This window comes from Chlorocebus sabaeus, chromosome 11, assembly GCF_047675955.1.
Source record: "Chlorocebus sabaeus isolate Y175 chromosome 11, mChlSab1.0.hap1, whole genome shotgun sequence".
Classification (NCBI taxonomy): domain Eukaryota; kingdom Metazoa; phylum Chordata; class Mammalia; order Primates; family Cercopithecidae; genus Chlorocebus; species Chlorocebus sabaeus.
The window spans coordinates 30,651,807-30,671,820 of NC_132914.1; positions in this window are offsets into that span (position 1 = coordinate 30,651,807).

The following is a 20,014-nucleotide window of genomic DNA, read 5'->3' on the forward strand; positions in this document are numbered from 1 at the left end:
ATCAAAGCAATTTGAGTGATGACTCTTTACTTTTCATCATTTTCAATATTTTTGTCATCTGTGTTAAATTAATAATAATACAAAAGAAACCCTCTGCAAATTCTAGCATGCTCATCATGCATAAAACTCATCTATAAATTTACTTTTCAGTGTGTTGTCATTGTTATCTTCAAAAGGAGTGAGGTGCATCAGGAATGGATGATGAAGTCAATTAAATATTTATGCCCTTTAGGGAAATGGATTTATCGCTTTCTTGGTTGTGCTCTGTAGCTACTGAGGAAAATAATCAAAGAGACTCAGAAACCAACACGTACTAACTACTTAAAGTGTGTGCCCAGCTTATGGCTAAATACTGACGTGGAGGTGATTTGGGGAGAGGAATAAAGTTTCTATGTTTGTGTGTGTGTGTGTGTGTGTGCATGCACATGTGCGTGTCTGTGTATACACACATATATATCTCTATATACCTTTAAGCTGCTTTATCACTGAATTCCTAGCATCGGTGCCTGCATATTCAATATGATAAGTAATTACATAGCATGCCTGATTTTAGAACCCAAAACATATGGAACTTTGAAATTTTTAAAGTTATGATTATTATTTCTTTTAAAGATTTTCACATTTTTCCTGGTATCCTAATAGTGTGTTCATTTTCACCATTGTATGTTTTTTACTTATACTTTCTCTTCTTTATGTTTCTTTGTTTTACCTTTAAAGTGCAAATAATCAGAATATATCACATTAAGAAACTTTCCATCTCAAAAAGTCTAAGTCAGTATTTAATGAGTTTGGGATGGATAGCAAGACTGTTGTTAATACAAACTAATTTTTTAAAAATAGTGGAGTAAGTTTGCCTTAGTTCATTTTATGCTGCTATAACAGAATACTTGAGGCTAGGTGATTTACAGTGAACAGACATTTATTGACTCACAGTTCTGAAGGCTGAGAAGTGTAAGATTGAGGTGCTGGCTTCTGGTGAGAGCCTTCTTGCTGCATCTTCCCATGATGGGAGGCATGACATGACAGAAGGGCAAAGAGAGGGCAAGAGAGAGACAGAGAGCCAGCAAGAGGAAGCTAGACTTCTCCTTCTATAGGGAATCCACTTCTGTGATAACAGCATTAACCCAATCATGAGGGCAGTGCCCCCATAATCAAAATGCCTCTCAATTGGGAATCAAGTTTCCAACACACAAACTTTAGGGTGCATATTCAAATGATAACATTCTGTCTCAGGCCCCCCAAATTTATATCCTTTTCACATACAAAATATAATCACCCCTTCCCAATAGCCCCAAAGTTTTAACTTGTTCCTGCACCAAGTTCAAAGTCCAGAGCCTCATCTAGATCAGGTACAAGTGAGACTCAAGGTATGACTGATTTGTTTTGAGGCCAATTTCCCTCCAATTGTGAGCCTGTGAAATCAAACAAGTTATCTACTTCCAAAATACAACGGTGGGACAGGCATAAGATGGACATTTCTATTCAAAAAAGGGAGAAGTTGGCAAAAAGGAAAGGGTAATTTGTCCCAACTAAGTCCAAAACCCAACAGGGTGAATCGTAAGGCTCCAGAATAATTTTCTTTGACTCTATGTCCCTATTCCTGAGCACACTGAGGTGAGGGTTGGGTCCCCAAGGCCTCAGGTGGGCCCATCCCCTGGTTTTGCTGGTCTTAGGCCACATAGCAGCTCTCAAGGGTTGGAGTCTGGTGCCTACAGCTCTCCCGGGTTGGTGTTGTATGCTGGTAGTTCTACAGTTCTGGAATTCTGGAGGCAGCCCTACCCCTGTGGTTCCACTAGACATTGCTTTGGTGGGGACTCTGTGCAGTGGCCCTGCCCCTGTGACAGGTTTCTGCCTAGGTCCCCTGTTGGATACATCCTTTGAAATCGAGGTGGAAGTAGCCACGCCTCCACAGCCTGCACACTCTGTGCACCTGCAGAAATAGCACCATGGGAACACCACCGACGTTTATGGCTTGCACCTGCTGGATCAGTGGCATGACCTGCACCTGGGCTTGCTTGAACCATCGCTGTGGCAGCTAAGGGGCGCTGTGAGGGAATGGAGGGAGCGGAGTTCTAAGGTGCTCCTGGGCAGGGAGCCCATGGAAGGCATCCTGGGCCCATTTCCCACCTCCGTGTGCCCCTCCCCCACCTCCCCCGCCCCCCCCCCCCGACACTCCAAATTATTCTGCCTTTTTAGAGCTCTGAGCCTGTGATGGGAAGGGCAGCCTTGATGATGTCCAACATGCTTTCAGGTTATTCTCCTATTGTCTTGATAAATAGCATCTGGCTTGCTTCTAGCCGCACTAATCCCTTTATCAAAGGGTCACTTGGCTGCACCCTGGTGCTCACCCTTGCATGCATTTTTGTTCTTTACATGGCAAAGCAGAACTTTTTGAAATCTTTATGCTCTGCTTCCCTTTTAAATATAAATTTTGTCTTTATACCATTTCTCTCTTCTTTCTCTTTATTATGTGCAGTTGAAAGAAACCATGCAGTTCCTTTAATATTTTACTTAGAAATTTCTCCTACCAGATAGCCTTGTTCATTACTCTTAAAGTCTGCCTTCCATAAAGCTCCAAGGAATGGACACATTTCAGCTAAGTTCTTTGCCACTTTATAAGAAGGATAGGCTTTACTCCAGTTTCCAATAAGATATTCCTCATTTCTGGATGAGACCTCATTAGAATGACCTTTAGTGTTCATATTTCTAACAACATTCTGATCATGACCACATAGGTGTTCTCTAAGAAGTTCCATACTTTTCCTGCTGTTTTCTTCTGAGTCCTCACCAGAATTGCTCCGAACATTCCATTCAAAGCTTTTTACATTTTGTCCTCCAATTCTTCCAACCTCTATCCATTATCCAGTTCCAAAGCCGCTTCTGTATTTTCAAGTATTTGTTATAGCAACACTGCACTTCTCTGGTATCAATATTCCGTTTCAGTCCATTTTGTGCTGTTGTAACAGGATACCTGAGACTGGGTAATTTATGGTAAACAAAAGTTTATTGGTTCATGGTTCTGGTGGCTGGAAGTCCCAGATCCAGGTACTGGCCTCTGCAAAAGTTTTCTTGTGTTGTTGCATGGTAGAAGGACAAATTGGGTGAAAGAAAGCAAGGGGGAGCTGAATTATTCTTTTTATAAGGAACCCGCTCCCACAGTAAAGAACTCACTCCTATGATAATGGCATTAATCTATTCATGGGGTTGATGCCCCCACGACTCCTATTAGTCCCTACCTTCCAACACAATAGCATTGAGAAATAACTTTCCAGTACGTGAGCTTTGGGGAAAGCATTTAAATCATAGTAAGGTTGAAAAAAAGAAGTATTCAAAAGCACATTAGAAATTTGAGGGGAAATAGGTATTGAGGAACTCTGAAGGCTTATCAAAACTGTGTTAATGGCCTTTACAAGAGCATGTTGTCTCATAAATACACTTTTTGTAACAGACAAGAGTGTTCCTAACAAGAGTTTAGAGGCTCATCTAAAGTTTTACAGAGTAACAAGAAATATGTGCCAATAAAAATACTTTATGAAGATTCTGGGGACAAGAAAGCCACCTTCCTCTGCTCTGGGTTGGTAACTGAATATGAAGGTGGTTGCTGGAGGTTGATGGTGAAGGGCTAATGGTCCCTTCCCTACACCTTATAGTGTGCACAGGAAAGGACACAATTTCATACTTTTCAAAAGATATAATTAAATAAAAGTACCTTCACACTAACATCTTCCCTTATGACTTTTTTTTGTTTAGCAACCAAATATTATAAAATTCAAAACTTAAAGTTTGCTGTAATAGGGTCATGAAGTTAAATACTTTCCTTTGGGATTACATTTAGAATCTTATGAAGGCATGTAGTGGGAAAGTAGAATTCCAGTAAATAAATAGAAATGCAATAAAGTAGTAGAATTGCAATAAATAAATAGAAGTGCAAATAAATAATTGCACTTTATAGCATTTTTAAAAAATCATCCATTCAGTCATTAAGGTATGTGAGGACATGGAATCTAATTGAAAGCACAATCCATTATTCTAATTTAGTAGTTTTGTGCATGACAGAATAAAATTAACAGTGTCACCAAACAGCTAAAATGAAGTGACGGCTCAACAAAAGACCTGGAGAGTCAAAAGCCTAAGTTATTATGTGACATGAACAATCATGTTCTTGTGTGGACACCCACACCGTATTTTAATCCCAGACATTTCTGAAAATTAGGTTTCAAGTTGAATATAAACATACGATGTTGAGATGTTGAAAGTAGAACTCAAGAAGAGAAGGGCATGTCCAGTTGTATCAATACTCTTGAATGATTTGGAGTGGGGCAGTTTTGCAGTAATGCCAGTCTTCTGTGCTCATTCAACCAATCTGTTAAGGAACTGTCTTTGCTTTGCATTTGTAAACTTTTGCAGTTGCCAGAGTCAATCACTTATGGTAAGAGAGTTGACCCACTGTGTAAATAACAAGCACATCTATTACTACAAATGAGCACATTAAAAAAGATTAACTCGAGATAATGCCTAAAATGTTTAAAAGAGAATCACCCATGGTTCTAAATAGGGCTTTATGGCTACATAAATATAACCTATAAATTCAGTCATGCCTTCTTACTTGCAGGAAGTTTCATATATTAAAAACATAAGTGGCTTAATAAACAAAAAGGGGGAGGTAGTCACTGAGATCAAATCATAGCAGACATAAACCTGAGTCTAAGTTACTGAGTTCATGCTATAGCTATTCTTAAGCATAATAGTTTAAAAATATGCAAGTTACACCACTTAAGAAAAATGTACTTATCACAGGACTTTTCATTTTCAACCTCGCACAGAATTTTGGGAGAGAAGAAATCTTGGAGTGGAGATTATCTATATCACCTATTTCCTCCTTACATCTGGTGCTAATTATTCCTCTTCAGTGCTCCTGCATGAGCAATATCTACCCTTTTATTAACAGCTCAGGGGTTGTATGTCTTTATATTACAGAATGTAAGAGAAGTATTGTGACTCTAATTAAGAAGGGTGATACAAGTTCAAGCAGTGCAAGCTATCGTTTCCGTAGTTCTCAAATAGAATGAAAGGTAACACGTGTACCTCACTTACTGAAATGAAAATCACACTAGTCATATATAGACTGTATAATGTATCATTTTTCTGTTGTTTTCTGTTTCTAATGATCTTTGTGACACTTTCCTCTTTCAAAACAAAATAATCTGACTCATTATGTTTCTAATGTTGATACCTTCATATTGCTCATAAATTACTACATTTCTGCAAATTACTGAAGAAAATATTGAATCTTTCAGAATTTTTTAAGATATTTTAAACAATGGTATAGCTCATCAACACTGAATAGAAACCCTTAAAGCTGGTCATTTCTTAAAAAAAAAAAAAAAAAAGGTATAAACAGCAGTGATAAGCACAGAAAAATGCCAGAACTCATTTTGGACTTCTGTTTAAAGATACATACTCCAGCAAATAGAGGTGGAATAGGGAGGTTTTCCTAAATATGGGTTCTAGAAAGCAGATTCTCATAGACTGATGAATGCACCAGCCCCCACTATGATTCCTGTGGTACAGAAGTTGTAATTAAAAAAAAAAAAAATCAGGTTGTAAGAACTGTTCTCCAGTTCCCATTGCCACTCCTCCTTCCCTGAGATCACAGCTCAGCAGCAATTGAAACACTAACTTGGGAGCAGTAGCTCTGATCCACCAGAACACATACATTTCTGAACTAGGACAGATTGGTTCTCTGCATTCTGTATACACTGATAATGAGTGAAATAGAATGAACTTTGGAATCTTTCTCCAACACACACTAGTAGCACGATTTTATGTAAGTACCTTGACTTCTCGAAGCCTCTGTAAAATGGGAATAACAATGCTTAGCTTACACAATGGATGTCAGAAATTGAGCAGATATGACACCATGTCTAACAAGGTGCTTTTTAGATAGTAGATGTTCAAAGACTATACTCTCAGGGATCATTTCTATAGCTTGTTAAATAGTAGGTGTTCAACAGATTCCAGGTGCCATTCTTAATTCTCAGATAGGCCAGTCTCTTGCAATGAGTAGTATGCCCACCTGAAAGTGAATGGTTTGATCTTGTTCTCTTTTTTAAATTTTTAAATTATTTATTTTATTATTTTTATTTGTTTAACTTTTAGGTTAAGGAGTACATGTGCAGGTTTGTTATGTAGGTAAATTGTGTGTCGCAGGGGTTTGCTGTATAAGTTATTTCATTACCCAGGTAATAAGCACAGTAGCCAACAGGCACTTGTTTGGTCCTCACCCTCCTCCCATCCTCAACTCTCAGGTAGGCCCTGGTGTTTGCTGTTCCCATCTTTATGTCCATAGGTACTCAATGTTTAGCTCCACACTTATAAGTGAGAGCATGTGGTATTTGGTTTTCTATTCCTGGGTTAGTTTGCTTAGTATAATGGCCTTCAGCTCCAATCATGTTGCTCCAAAGATCATGATCTCATTATTTTTTATGGCTGCATAGTATTCCATGGTGTATATGTACTACATTTTCTTTAAGCTTGGAGTGCATCACAAATTGCTCCTCAAGACTATGAAAGGAGAAAAGGTTTCTATCTTATTGCAAATTGGGTTAATGAACGTAGAATAAAAGTGCATCTGGGGCCACTGTCTAGGAGCAAAGTACTAGTTTGTTCCTTGTATCAGTTAGCTTTCCTGATTTCAAGCAACAGAAACAAACTCTGGCTAATGCACTAAGAAAGGGAATTTATTAGACAAATTTCAGATTGCTCACCGAACTGAAAGGAAGGTGGGAAACTGGGTTGGCAAATAAGAGAAATAAGAGAGGTAGACAGCAGGAACCAGCATTGAAACTGTGTCACTGGGTATCCCTGGTAGCACCACCTTCCTAGCTACCACCAAATACCATTGCCACAGGGCACTGGATGCCACCCTGCTTTGCATACTGCCTTCTCTGGATTCTGCAGCTTGGTTCCTGATGTTGCTGCCATGAATAATTTCTAACTCTTGAATTTGTGATACATTCCCTTTGGATTTAGATATCTGGGTTGTCGAAATGGCAAATGTCAACTACGTCCTCTCGGTGGCTTTCTTGGCAATAATTAGCCAAGTGTTGAATTAGCAGTTTTAAATAGACCTCCCCAAATAAGGAGAAAACTGCAGTTATTACTGTCTCCTCTAGAAAGGGAAGGTCACCTATTTAAATAATCAGCTCTCTCATACTTCTCCAACTAGAAAGGCCATTTCTATTTCCAGGCACAATCCCTGGATTTGTGGAGAATCCCCTTATTACCTGAGTAAAGTGATTCTCAAATTTGGTTAGGTGGCAGTGCACCTCGATGTCAATTCCTAAATAGATAAGAAACTTCAGGGTAGGCACAATGTCTGCTTAGTTCAAAAATAGTACTAACATAGTACTAAGCAAAGAGCAGAGACCCAAGAAATATTTGTTGTATAATATACTAGATTGGAAATACAACATGTAATTTTGCATTAGATACTACTGTAAAAGATACATTAAACAAACGCAATTCATACGATGCATTCAAAATGCAATTTTAATTTTAGCTTCCGATGTCCTTTTAATGTGTATTTACTACAATATATTTTTCCCTTTCCACTGGATAAAATCTCTGGAAAGCTCATTGATTGTCCTTATCACTCATAAGTAGCAGTAAATCCCTTTAACTTTAAGTTGCAAAATATAATCTTGGTTCAGAAATTAGAACCTCTGGTCCAATATATTAATCAGTACTTCAGCCTTTATTTAAAGGTAAGACATCTCACCTCACCAGGGCCTGTTGTGCAGCAGTCAATCAAAGAATACCCACCAGTGAGGAGAGACATTTGGGTGGGATCATGAAAGAGCAGTAAGGGAAATAGCGCCACCTTCTGTTGCGGCTGTTTTAGGCTCTCTTTTGGGGGTAGAAAGCTTGGGTAAAAAAGGAGACTCGTTGAGATGTGGGCACACCAGAATGTGTGTGACTACTGTGTTCATTTAACTTTTTCTGCCTTCAGAAATGATTTACAGCCTTTTAATTATGAAGGCTTTTAAGGGTCAACCACAGACCAATAAAAAGGCTGGCCAACTGGGGACTGGCCTAGGGCACCTATCCCTAACAACTCTAAAACCTGCTTTTGTGTTTTGTTTTGTTTTTGTTTTTACGCCTTCCCTTTGGAAATACGCTGCTAGTTAACTTAGGCTTTTTCAAATACAACTCTTATTTAACTCGTGAAATAAAAATTTTCCCTTCTTCTACAACTAGAAAATGCCCTCAAGTAGAAATGAACACATCTTGCTGGCATACTTCAGTGTCGAATATGGAAAGAATCGACTCAAAATGAGCAAAAGGAAAGCAAGTTTCTGTGCTGGTTTCCATTAGCCTAATGGTCTCTACTGCAGAAAGGGTTTCAGGTTTCTCACATAATTCCAGGAGGGTTGGTATAGAAACTGCAGAAATACCTACATCTATGAAAATAACAGAGGAACCTTGGTACTGAATTAGGTGCTTATTCCCTATAGTTTATGAAAATATATATTTCACACATAAAATACTTACCACTGATTTATTAGGTGTGATCATTAATAATTCCTGTAAAACAAGAACTTCTCCAGTTCAAAGACTTTCAACAAGAATCATTACCACATAATGTTCAACAAATAGAAATGGAGAGTATATTCTCATCTACTTTCAGAATACAAGCTCTTTGCAAAAACCAGTAAGGTGACTTTGGTTCATCCGTGACTGAGATGCTTAGGTGGATGATCCAACTGATTCACTCTCCCTCAGGAAGACTCATCCCAACCCTTACCTTTACTTAAAATAGAAAAATGATGTGAATAAGAATATTGTTGATAAGCATATCGAACATTTATAGGTCATGCAAAGTTAACCCAAGGAAATAAAAAGAAGAATCAACATAATAATTACTTATTTTTTAAAGGGTTTGTACCTAACAATTTTTAAAACAGCATTTAGGTAACAACAAGTTCATAAATTCAGCCACACTACTTGCAAATATGACACATCTAGAAATTCCCGTAGCTGGCCTGCCAGTGCACACACCTGTAATGCCCTGCTCTGATCCTCACTGAGCGGTGCCACCAGCAGCTGGTGGCAAGGCACATCCTGACTTTGCATAGATGTCAGGTTTTGGGGGGTGTCATGGAGGAGGACGAATAAATAAGAGAATCTAGTGACAATTCTTAGAGGATAATGAATAATATAATCACATCACTGTGAAAATGCCTGACGAAGTAAGATACAAAAATACAGCACCATACAAACGTGAGGCAGTGACACTCTTTCAGAGACATATTTCTATGTACTCCTTCCAAAACATCAAGCTGTACATCTTAAATGTATAGAAGTTTTAAAATTAAACAATAATAAAAATATTTTTTTAAAGGAAAAGAATACTTAGTATAGTGTTGTATGTTAATACCAAATGAGTGATCGAATATATACTATAGGAGTTGAAAACCAAAAGAAATTTGTAGATGATTAGATGATAAGGTCAAGATTAGGGAACAAGCAAGGCTTAATGGTGCTTTTGAAGGACAGACAGAAATTAAAGACAGAGAACAAAAGGAAGGACATTTCAGAACATGGGAAAATACAGGATTAAATATGGATATGAAATATGTATATTTCAGGGTAGTAGATTCCAAACTTTGGAATCACCAAGGAAGACTTTAGGTCTTGGATGAGGGCTGAAAATATGCAGATTAAAAATATACTTCAGGTACTTGCTTACCAACTCTGCAGGACAACAAAGAAAATTTAAGACATTATAAATCTCTGGTTTGTCTAGTTCATTAACTTCTGGTCCCTCACTGTGTACTTAACTTTCTGCTGTTTCATTAACTATGGGTGCTTCCTAAAATCAAGACCTTGGGAAGCACCTGTTCTCTCTTATTCCCATTCTCTGATGAAAGTCTTAGACTAACTGTAGCATCACCAGCGACTCCTGAAATCAGTTCCTTTAAGTCAAACTTTCCTCTAAGTCCAATGAACTTTTCTGTTTGGGTGATTTACCCTAAATTCAGAACACCTAAACCCAGATTCAACATTTTATCTAAAAAATGCTCTGCCTCCCCATTTCCATCACCAGTTCTATCATGCTCCCAATGAGTCTAAACTTTTGGCATCTTCGACAATGTCCTCTCTACCATCATTCATCTTGATTTTTAAAATATCTTTTTCCTATGTACTTCTTTCCAGCCAGTGTCACTCCAACACCAGGACAGGCCAATAGCTTGTCCCAACATTAATAAAGGAGTCTTCTGATGCTCGGCTCCTGAGTCTATTTCCCTGTGGCTGTTCTGGCATGGAATTGCCTGATTGCATTCCTCGTGACACCCTCAAGTCCCTGAGGTCATCACCCTTAAGAGAAAAAAACAAAACAAAACATCCAACAATACTCTTTTGGATGTGGCATAAAGATTACCTTAGTCCAGAAGCCCCAGATAACTTATCCAAGCCAACTGTGTTTTATTCTTTTATAAGAATCCATCCTTGGCTGATTCCTTAACAAGTACCTGAAGTATATTTTTAAAATGCGTATTTCAGGCCTCATCCAAGACCTGAGAGCTTGCTAAGTGATTCCAAAATTTGGAATCTACTACCCTGAAATATGCATATTCCATATCCATATTTAATCTTGTATTTTCCCATGTTTTCAAACAGTCTTCCTTTTGTTCTGTCTTTAATTTCTGTCTGTCCTTCAAAGACTCTATTAAGCATTCTTGTTCCCTAACCTTGCCCTAGTCATCTAATCATTGTCAAATTTCTCATGACTTTCAATTCCTGTAGTATATATTTGATCACTCATTTGGTACTTTCATACATCACCATACTACATTTTCTTTTCCTTTTTTAAAAAAATGTTTTTTATTATTGTTTAACTTTAAAACTTGTGCTATAAGGTGTACAACGTGATGTTTTGGTATATGCAGCATCCCTGACTTACAATGATTCAACTTATGATTTTTTGACTTAGGATGATCTGAAAGCAATACATAGTATGTCCCTTGATTTATAATGGGGCTAGGTCTGGATAAACTCATCACACACTGAAAATATCGTAAGTAGAAAATGCACTTTTGACTTATAATATTTTCAATGTATGATGAGTTTGTCTGGGCATAGCCCCATTCTAAGGTAAGGAGCATCTGTACTTACGCACAGCAAAATGGTTACTATAGTCAAGCGAATTAACATATCTATCATTTTGCACAGTTACCCCCACGTTTTTTTTGTGGTAGGAGCACTTGAAATCTATTTTTAGCAACTTTTTAATATACAATTCTATAACTACAGTCCTGATGCTGTGCGATTACTACTCTTACTCATCCTACTTATCTGCAACTTCAATGTATTGTCCATCTTCCCATTGCCTTCCCCATTCTTTTCATAAAGTTCTTCCTCCTCCTCCTTTTTCTCCCCATTTTTCTTTTTCTTCCCCTTCCTCTTTGTCTTTGATAAACAAAATATATGATACAATTGAGGATTTCTGTGAAACCACTTGCTTTATTTCTGACATGTATCTTTCCTTGGGTCTTCAGCTACTGCTTTAGTAATGGCATTAGGCTATTTTTATCTCCCATAGTATACTGCACGGAGTAGGTGCTCAACAAATACTTGCTGAAATATTTAATAATGAGTGAAATAGTTTTGTGAGATATAATCAACAGTACAAAGGGAAACCTCTAACATGAAAGTCACTGACTAAAACAGACAGAAGGATCGTAGAGGAAACAGCTAGTTAAGAGAAGGGAAAAAAAAGCTTAAAATATCATTTACATCCTCAGAGAAATAGAAATAGATGTTGCATCTATAAAAGAAGAGAAGATAACATACAGAGATCATAAAAGAACCAAGAAAACTTTAGACATTGAAAATATACTAGCAAAAATAAAACACTCAATATAATGACTAGAAGATAAATTTGAGGAAAATCTCCCAGAAATGACAACGGCATGAAGATTAAAGATGGAAAATAGTAGAGAAAATATAGAAAATTAGAGTTTCTGTTCAGGAGGACTACCATCAGAGTAATAAGAATTCTATAAAGAAAGAATAAGGAGAAGAAAAGGGAAAGAAATCCAGAAAATTCTGGAAAATATGCAATACTGGAGAAGATGGAACTTCTATATGAAAATGCCTACTGAAAATTCATACAATGGATAAAAAATACTCATATCAGGTTATATTATTAGGAACTTTTAGAACTGTGAGGACAAAGAGAAGATTCTAAAAGCTTCCAGAGGGGAGTAATTAAAGATCACATGTACACATAAAGGCTCAAGAAAGGCTCAAGTGTGAATGAATCTCCAGAGCAATCCTAGAAACTAGAAGATAGTGGAGTTCTGAATTCCAGAGGAAAAAAATATTGATTTCCCATATATAAGTTCCCATATATAAGTTGTATGTAGCCCATATAGCATTTGATCATGAGGGTAGATAACAAGACATTCTCCAACACACAGTGATCTCAGAATAAATACCTTTCGTTCGTCGTTTTTCACTAAGCCTCTGAAGGATGTACTCCACCAAAATAAGGGAGTAAAACAAGAAACAATATACAAAGACTCCAGAACAGAAAGTATCTAACACAAGTAAAATGCAAAGGGAATCTCAAAGATGAGGGCAAAGGCAGCTGGAGGCCATTATCCTAAGCAATAACGCAGAAACAGAAAACCAAATACCACATGTTCTCACTTGTAAATGGGAGCTAAACATTGGGTACTAATGGACATAAAGAAGGCAACAGTAGACACTGGAGACTACCAGGGAGGGAGCGGGGAGGGAGAGCAAGGGATGAAAAACTACCTGTTGGGATTATGCTCACTACCTGGGTGGACAGGATCAATAGTACCCCAAACGTCAGCATCACAGAATATTCTTTTGTAATAGATGTGCACATGTACCCTTATTTATTTATTTATTTATTTGTTTGTTTGTTTGTTTTTGAGACGAGTCTCGCTCTGTTGCCCAGGCTGGAGTGCAGTGGGGTGATCTCGGCTCACTGCAAGCTCTGCCTCCTGGGTTCACACCATTCTCCTGCCTCAGCCTCCCAAGTAGCTGGGACTACAGGTGCCCGCCACCACGCCCGGCTAATTTTTTGTATTTTCAGTAGAGACGGGATTCACGGTGTTAGCCAGGATGGTCTCGATCTTGTGATCTGCCCACCTCAGCCTCCCAAAGTGCTGGGATTACAGTCGTGAGCCACCGCGCCCGGCCCATGTACCCCCAATTCTAAAATAAAAGTTGAAAAAAAAAAAAAAAAGAATGCTGGAGAAAAAAAGGATGATGGCAAAGGGAGATTTCAGGATCCAAGGATGATGTCTGTACAGCAGGCTTGGTGAGCACCCAAGAAAGATGACAGCCGGGGAACAGAAGGCTCTGGGAACAAATTATCCCAGATAAAACTAGTGGAATGCTTAAGAAAATGTAACCACAGCATGCTGCATGACTCAGCTATGTACTGAAAATATGTAGACGAAATATAAGGAACAAACAGAGGATGAGAGAAAGGTAGCTCCAATGTGTGTATGTAGGGGAGAGAAGCATATTATTTAGAAATATAAAGGTCAATGTCAAAGAGCTAGCTGAAAGAGTTGAATGTGGTTGCCATTCATGAACTTTCAGCTAGTATTCCTCCACACAACTGAGACTTCTTAGTCGCAAGAGAGGAAAAAAGTATGTAGGGTTGGGGAAAAAGTTATTTTTCATAATAATTATTAAGATTTCCCTTTTAAAACTAAAAATAGATTTAACCTTGATTTTAAAATAACAGTGCAGTGATGGCAAGGTGTGAGGAAAGGGCCACATGCTATTATTGGGAATAATACTGACAACATTGATGATGTTTATGGTAGTAGCCACAGCAACTAATATTTGCATGTCTTTCACTACATGCCAGGCACTAATTGAAATATTTTTAAATTTACTAACTTATTTAATCTTTACATCAACTTTATGGAATAAGATGATTTCTTAATCTCTACAGATGAAGAAAACGAGGCAAAAAAGAAAAAAAAATACATTTTTGGTGAGGTCAAACAGCTAGTAAGCAGCAGTGCCATGATTTGAATATGTACTGATTCAGCACATTTTTGGAGAATTTGGGCACTATGTACTAAATTAAAACTAGCATTTCAGTGAATAATGACATTTCAACAATTCAGATTCAAAAATAAGTATACAAAGATTATATACATATATTCATATATTTACTTATCTTCCCTTGGCCAGAAAACCATATAGGTGATTTTATGCCATGACTTTCTCAAGGTATCACATTTAATGAGGGGTACATGATGTCTATCTTTCCCTTATTGGTGATGTAAACCTGATCATGCATCAAGCTGTTGCTGGATATCTCCAATATAGAATTACTTTTTTCCTTTTCTTGCAATTAACAAGAAGTCTATGGAGAGACACTTTAAGATTATGCAAATATTTCACTCATTATAACAAATTTCCATAGGTTTAACATCCATTTGTAACCCTTGTCTGATCCAAGCTTTACTACGATGGTTGTAAAGTAATGATTTTCCAACTCTAGCACTGTCTCCACATTTACTATTGACATATGGCAGTCTATTGTGAGCAAGAATCCCTCCTCTGACTCCTCCTCCCTTCTTCTGTTACTCCTCCCCCTTGTCCTTTCACTCCTTCTTTCTGTCTCTCATTCTGTCATCAGTATGGACTCATAAACTCTTATTTTTTCAATAGTTTATAATATATCACTATGCCTAATTATTCTGGTGTTGAAATTATTGGTGTTCCAAATTTGGACACACTGAAAGCCCCTTCAAGCTGGATCCTTTATTCTTGTGACATCTCCCACCAATTTATTGAACATTTCTCTACTTTCTGGCATAACAAAATGCTCCAGGTCCATCTTATACCTACCTTTCCCTAGCCTGGTATCAGCCACTTCTACAGGGAGCTTTGGGAGGGATTAGAGTTAGAGATCAAAGTCTGAGAAAAACAGTGTTGAATTGAATGATTATGAAAATTTCTAAGAAAATAATTCTAATAGAGGGCTTGGAATGAGTCAAATTTTATAGCAATAAATAAATTTTACAGCAAAAAGATGGTGATTCTCAAATGAGTGGTAGCAGGTGATTTTTCCCAAGTAACTCATAAAGGCAGCAAGGACAATCATTTTCAAGGAGAAAAATTTATTGGAAAGGGATCCTCCAAGAAAACTTTATGGAGAAGCAATTTAAGCTAAGCCCACAGATTTGGAAGGGCTTAGAGCAATGACTCCTGGGCAATGAACACTGGTTTTAGGTATCACGTTCTCAGGCCCCTCACATATAGTTCATTCTAGTTTTTTCCATTCCCACATCTAAAACTCCAACCATGAAGAGGTATAGTCACTATTGTCAAGGTGTAGTGTTTGATACAAATCCGAGCATTTATTTCACGTATTCTTAGCAGTAGGTATGATAGTCTGCTTGTTTTGCATGTTTATCTTGCCAACTCAAAGGAGGAAGGTCAAAATAAAGTCCATTTATCCTCTCTGTCTACTCTAATCCCACACACATGAAAAACAATAGTCCACTACTCCAACTTTGAAGTAAAAAGTAGACTATTTCAGTTAATTTTCCTGACAACTGACATTTCCTCTTGAAGGCAGGAAACCTCACATATATTTGAAAATTATTCGGCCAGGCGCGGTGGCTCAACCCTGTAATCCCAGCACTTTGGGAGGCCGAGACGGGCGGATCACGAGGTCAGGAGATCGAGACCATCTTGGCTAACACGGTGAAACCCCGTCTCTACTAAAAAATACAAAAAACTAGCCAATCGAGGTGGCGGGCGCCTGTAGTCCCAGTTACTCGGGAGGCTGAGGCAGGAGAATGGCCTGAACCCGGGAGGCGGAGCTTGCAGTGAGCTGAGATCCGGCCATTGCACTCCAGCCTGGGCGACAGAGCGAGACTCCATCTCAAAAAAAAAAAAAAAAAAAAAAAAAAAAAGAAAATTATTCATCTAAAGTTGATAACCAAAATAGTTTTAAAAAAGCAAATTAACCTTCTATCCATGTAATAAAACAATCACTTAATTTTTTTCTGATTCTTTTGAATTTTTGTTCATTTGCACATATTATTTTTATAAGGGTAAGCACAATTTGATATTCTCTACAATTAAAAATGTTTTCCCTACTTTGTCACATGGGTTTTCTAATCACGTTAGATCACATACAATTGTAGTAAGTGAAATACCAAATATTCTGGAGAATTTTGCTATTGGTAGGCCTTTTCACTGCTATCAACAATTTGCAATAAATATCTTCGTGTATAAAATTTGAAAAAACAATCATTCCCTTATAATAAAGCTTCTGGAAGGGAAATTAAGCTTGATTGTGGTAGAGATTAAGAGGGGCCACAGTTAATGAGCTGAGTTCAACCCAAGAAGTTAGAAGAACAATAGAGATAACTCAAATAAGTGAGAAATAAATAAAAAAGAACAGAAGTTGAAAATAGAAATAATTATACAATAGAGTGGATCAAACCAAAAGCTTGTTCTTTAACTAAAGACTCATGAGGAGTACATGTTCTCTCTCAAAATAATTACAAAAATGCACAGAAAGCACAAAGAAACATCAGGAATGAAGTCAGAGATATAACTATAGCTACAGTTTAGAACTATACTACTTTTTAATATAATTATATTATTTTCCCCTTAAAAATAACCATATATAGGGGGAGAAATATTTGTAACCTTTAAAGCACTTTTGAAAGCTTAGAGGAGAACCACTATTCCAGTGATACTTCCAATAAACCCAAAATAATTGTAAATATTTTCATGAAGAAATAGCAGCATCAAGCTCTTGATATTTCCTATGGGCAAGGGTATTCATCTATGACTTGGACTCTAACCTTGAAGTTTGATATATTAGAATAATGGAAAAACTTGCATCAGAGTGGTATTTAGTTTACTTCTTAGCAGGGTTCAAATAATACACCCCTGGATCAATTAATACCATTCCTTTCCTCCACATCATCCCAAAGGTGTTATAAAAACTGTAGCCACTCTACTTCTGCTTCTGCAGAATTACATGAATCCCCTTTTGATAGCCTTCACCAAATGATTTGCCTTGGAGGATTTATCACTTTTGAAATATCTCACCTCATGAAGAGTAGAGACTCTGCCTCCATAGTCCTCTCAACTTTTGCATTTTTGGACGCAAATGACTAAGAAGTGGAGTTATATCTCCCATTTACAAATGCAGAGCAACATACAAAGGTGAGCCAGGAGCTAAGTCAAGCATAAATCAGACTAAAATGCTTTGTTTTCTTCCCTCCTCCTTCCTCTTAGTCTTTTCTTACATTTTACATATTCTTCCATGGAAATGTAAATCTCTCAATACAGAGTTGTGGGCACTGGTCCAAAAATATGCCACCCTGAACATAGATTGAGAAAAACTCATCATTGGTTTTGTTCATACAAGGTCAGAATTAGGCCTCCTATCCCTGTTTGCTCTGACAGAGGCACCATCGTTGTCTCATGGGATTGGGCACAAGTGCTGCTATGTCTGATCTTTATCTTAAATTTCCTGAAGTTGTTGTTTTCTTAAACATTCCAGTTTGGCAAGGTTTTCCTCTGTTAATTTGCTATCTGAAACCAGTGGCAAGATTTTCTCATAATAATATTTTGCAGACACCCAGTCCTCTTGTAACAGGAAGGGAAGGGAACTGTTATATTTTGATCCATCAGACTGCTCTCATAATGGAACAGGGGAAACTTAGAAAATGCTGCCTGTGTGTATAAAGTTATCCTTGCCATTTCATGTTCTTGAAGAACTCATTGTTAGTTTTAAGTACCTGACCAGCTGGAGAATGTGAAGGAAAATAGTCATATGACAAGGTTAAACAGCAAAAGAGCAGATTTTTCAATTCTGCTAATGAAAGGTCTGAGGACACCAGGTGAACCTTCTGAATAACAGATGGGCTATTACATATTTTGTCATGTTCTAATCAACTGGCATCTTGGCTAGAGATTCATATTCTTGGATGGAAGGAAGAAGGGAAGAAGGAAGGGAGGGAGGAAGGAAGAGAGGAAGAAAATAGTTTTCTGAAACTGTAAGAGTGATGACAAAATAGTTTATGTTTTCCACACCTATTGAATGGGGAGTTATTCTAATGTTCAATGTAGAGTAACTTTTAGAGTCTAGGTTAAGTGAAAATGTCAGTTTTCTAAAAAGAAAAGAACATAATAGTATCAAATTTACCCAGCCTGCAAGATGTGTGGCAATGCATACCTACCGAACACCTTAATGCAGAAAAAAAGGTACAGGGCTTAGCCGTGTGTGCTTAACACACTGTCCTCATCCTCTTTTGTCCCCACCTCTTTTGTTTAATCCCCTTAACTGGCATCCTCAGGTCTGCTTGATCCTAGTTCATTGCTAATAGTCCCAACTGCTAACTTTCTCCAGACTTTTTCCAGCTGTAATTCTATTTTCTCCCTTCTGTGGTTCACTTATCGTCTGGATCAATTTCAGCAAAGTCTCAGAGTTTATGTCTTTTGGTTTTCTCTATTCCAAAAGGCATGAGTTTTCTCTACTTTACTCTCTGCTTAAACTCACATATGGATGAAAAATGGCTTCTCCTTAGATTTCAGTCATAGATTCAAGCAATATTGCTTGGAGTGGAAGTATTGCGTGCAGTCAACCACTGCCATTTACTACTGCTTGCTGTGTTCCAGAGAAGGAACCAGATGAAAAGAGCCAGAACAGGACCTGACACACAGTGAGCACTCAGTGTTCTGCTGCTGTTACTACAACCCAAGCACTAGGTAAACTGTCTGTTCCTCACAGCATCACTTGTCAAGAAGGTGAAAAGGAGGAATGAACAAAGAGCCTCCCCTTGTGGTTGAGTGGAATCCTCAGGCCTTCTCTGCACCCCAGCACAGATAGTAAAGATCTTTCAAAACTGTTCTTATCAATAAGGAGGTTTAACAAAATCCTGAATAAATGAGAACTTGAGACTGCTGCATTTCATTAGTGATTTTCAAGTCCAAAAATTGTCCTTCAAGTATATATATTTTTAATTTATTTGAACTTAAGAACTACATGTGCTAGTTTGTTATTTTTGTTGTACAGATTATTTTATCACTCAGGTATTAAGCCTAGTACTCATTAGTTATTTTTCCTGATCGTCTCCCTCCTCCCATTCTCCACCTTCAAGTAGGCCCCAGTGTCTGTTGTTCTCATCTTTCTGTCCATGTGTTCTCATTATTTAGTTCCCGCTTATAAGTGACAATATGCTATGTTTGGTTTTCTGTTCATGTGTTAGTTTGCTAAGCCTAATAGCCTCCAGCTCCACCCATGTTTCTTCAAAGGACAGAATCTCATTCTTGTTTATGGCAGCATAGTATTCCATGGTGTATATGTACCATATTTTATTTATCCAATCTACCATTGATGGGCATTTAGGTTGATTCTGTGTCTTTGCTATTGTGAGTAGTGCTTCAATGAACACACAAGTGCATGTGTCTTTATAATAGAATGATTTATATTCCTATGGGTATATACCCAGTAATGGGATTACTGGGCTGAATGGTAGTCCTATTTTTGGGTCCTTGAGAAATTGCCCACTGCTTTCCACAGTAGCTGAACTAATTTACATTCCCCCCAACAGTGTATAAGCATTCCCTTTTCTCTGCAACCTCAGTAGCATTTGTTATTTTTTGACATATTAATAACAGTTATTCTGACTGGTGTGAGATGGTATCTCACCGTGGTTTTGATTTGCATTTCTCTAATGATCAGTGATGTGGAGTTTCTTTTCATATGCTTATTGGCCACATGTATGTCTTCTTTTGAAAAGTGTTTATGTCCTTTGCTCATTTTTTAATGTGTTTTTTCTTGTAAGTTTGTTTATGTTCCTTATACACAAATAAAGTCCTATGAATATTAGACGTTTGTTAGATGCATTGTTTGCAAATATTTTCTCCCATTCTGTAGGTTGTCTGTTTACTGTATTAATAGTTTATTTTCCTA